This window comes from Myotis davidii, unplaced genomic scaffold (genome assembly GCF_000327345.1).
Source record: "Myotis davidii unplaced genomic scaffold, ASM32734v1 scaffold2098, whole genome shotgun sequence".
In the NCBI taxonomy this organism is placed as follows: domain Eukaryota; kingdom Metazoa; phylum Chordata; class Mammalia; order Chiroptera; family Vespertilionidae; genus Myotis; species Myotis davidii.
In genome coordinates, this window is record NW_006289493.1 from 217,984 (window position 1) to 220,866 (window position 2,883).

Genomic DNA, 2,883 nt, shown 5'->3' on the forward strand with positions numbered 1-2,883 from the left:
TATGTACACATTATTTGGCAGGGAAATTAACCAGTTTCAAATGGGGGGGAAAAAAAGGAAGGAAAAGCAGCTGAGAGAGAAGGGGTCCAGAGTCACACAGCATAGCAGACAGCATCTGAAGATTTTGACTCCTGCCCTGGCCTCTCTTGCTCTCCCTTTCCTGCAGGATTTCCCTGGTCCACTGTCTCTCTGGCATCACCCTTGCCTTCTCTTTGAAGGCTAGGAGTTGTTTTGGAATAGGAACTTGGGGTTCATTCTGTGGATACCTGAGATAAGTGTAGATATTACTCAGACTGCTTCAGCCTTTGCAGATGTCCTCCACACCGCCTTCCTGCTTCCTCCTTCCTTTACCCAAGGCTAGAATTCTTCCTTTCTGCTCCTCTGGCTGTTGGGAAAGTAAGCTTCACCCCCTAGTCCACAGCTAGACATCATGCCCAAAAACCACCTAAACAGCATCCCTGGAGTTTGTCCCAAGATCTTCTATGACTTACCTACCCTTGTGACCAGGCAAAGCCCCCAGGCACCAAAAAGCCTGGCTCTCATCTTACCTAGAGACAGAGACTTGCTGTCTTTGTCTACAGCTTTTTCTCACCCCCTTAGGCTCTTTACACTTGCTTCCCCTGAGAGTGTCAGCACAAAGACTCCATCCTGTCATCACTGCTATGGGAGAGGGCACAAAGTATGAACTCTGACATCTGCCTGGGGTCCTGTCTCAGCTCTGCCTTTTACTAGCTTGTGACCTGCTCTGAACCTCAGTTCTCCATGAACTTGTGCAGTCACTTACTCAGTAAAAATAATCTTTATGGAGCACCTACTGGATTCCAGGCCTACTATGTTCTAGCCATTCCTGGAGTACAGCCCTGTAAAGGACAGGATCCCTGCCCTCCAGGAACTCATAGCTTGGCCCTGGGTGAGGTGCTAGCCATGCAAATAAGCATAATAGAGAAAAACCAAGGATATAATATCAGAGAGTGCTGTGCTTTGATGTGACTGCTGAGCTCCTAAACATTTTCCCCTCTCAATCATCTATCTATATAATAGAGGAATATGCAAATTAGCCAGGATGATGTAATGCCACGACCACTCAGGAGGAGGCTGAGCACTCAGGTGAACAGGAGAGGACTGTGTGCGTGGTGAGGCAAGCCACTGATGGCATACGCCTGGAGAGAACAGGGCCTGCCAGCCACAGCACACCAGCAGTCCCGCCTCTGAGCATGAACTGCAGAGGAAACACCTTTTCTGAACGCTCATTGGCTAAGCTCCCTGTATGCCACTTGCAGTGTTCTTGGTAACTTGGGTAATAAGAATCCAAGAAGGTGATCTAGGGTTTTTCCACCTCACTCCTGGAGGAGAAACACAAAGGCCCACTGCTGGAGGGGCTAAGAAATGTCATATCCTACCCTAGCCAGTTTTGCTCAGTGTATAGAGCCTTGGCCTGCAGACTGCAGGGTCCAGGTTCAATTCTGGTTAAGGGCATGTACCTAGGTTGCAGGATCCTCCCTGGTCAGGGCCCAGGTCAGGGCTCATGCAGGAGGCAACCAAACGAAGTGTCCCTCTCACGTTGATGTTTCTCTCTGTCTTTCCCTTTCTCTTCCATGCTCTCTAAAAATCAATGGAAAAATATCCTCAGATGAAAAATATCCTCCCATGGGGAGCAGGCCTAAAGTATCATTAGGACATCCCCTGAGGGCTCCCAGACTGTGAGAGGGGGCAGGCTGGGCTGAGGGACCCCTGCCCCGCAGTGCATGAATTTTTGTGGGGCCTCTAGTTATATTATAAAAACACAGCAAAAGGTCAGGGCTAGGGAATTCTGGACTTGTAATAAAATGCCATTTTTTTTCTGCAAGGATTTTAATAAGAAAGATTAAAAAATAGCTCTGGATTTATCCGGCTATTACAAGGTAAGATAATCAGCTGCTCCAAATGTCCCGAACAGCACATAAAGTCAAAGTCAAGGTTCTCGACCACCCAAATACTGTGTGTCCTCGATTTTAAGATGGTGTAATTGATAAAATGCAAACAATTTAATGATGGTGTTTTTTTTTTTTTTTTTTCAGAACGACATAAAAAAAGAAGCAAACTTCATTTAAAGTGCCCCATGGAGAACAACTAGCATCAGCATTAACATGTGAGAAAGCATGCTGCCTGAAAAACCTCTTTGCAGCCTGGCTCCCAATCACTAGAGGATGAGGTGCAGCCAGCTACTCAGCTATCACAGCCCACTTCATCCATCAGTCACAGGCAACACTTCTTCCCCCTCCCCATCCTTGTAGGCCCATTCCGGACTCCCATCATGTCATCACGTAGAGCTAACTGTGTAGGTAATGCAACTGGGCCATCTTGGTAATGCTTTTCTGTCCCATGGGAGTCACAGCAGGAGAAATGCTTGTGTGCAAAGAAGGGCAAGAGAAAAGAGCAGGCACATTAGTCCCTGGGAGGGGTCCAAGGCTTAGACTGCAGTGGCAGGAAAGCTGGCCCCATGAGAAGTATACTGAGGAAGCAAATGGACAGGAATGGTTATTGAGAAGCTGTGGAGAAAAATAAGATTAGGGAGTTCAGTGTTGTACCCAGGTTTCTGGCCGATTACCTAGACATACCCCCCGGACCCCCCCGCAACTTACCACTCAGCAGAGAAAAACATGATGTCAAGAAGGCTCACCTCAGGCCAGGCTTGGATCCATCAGAGCACTGAGTGTGCCCTAGGTTCCCAATTTCTTCTGGGGCCACTTCTGTGGTGTTTGCAGAGGGACTGAGGAGGGTCAGCTGAGCTGGGTTGTCCATATTCCATTCCTGAAGAGCCAGCTCCAATGCCACCTCCTCTAGGTCTCTCTCCTGAACTCTCAGAGAGTTTGTGCTCTTTGTGCTTCTCTTAGAACCCTGATC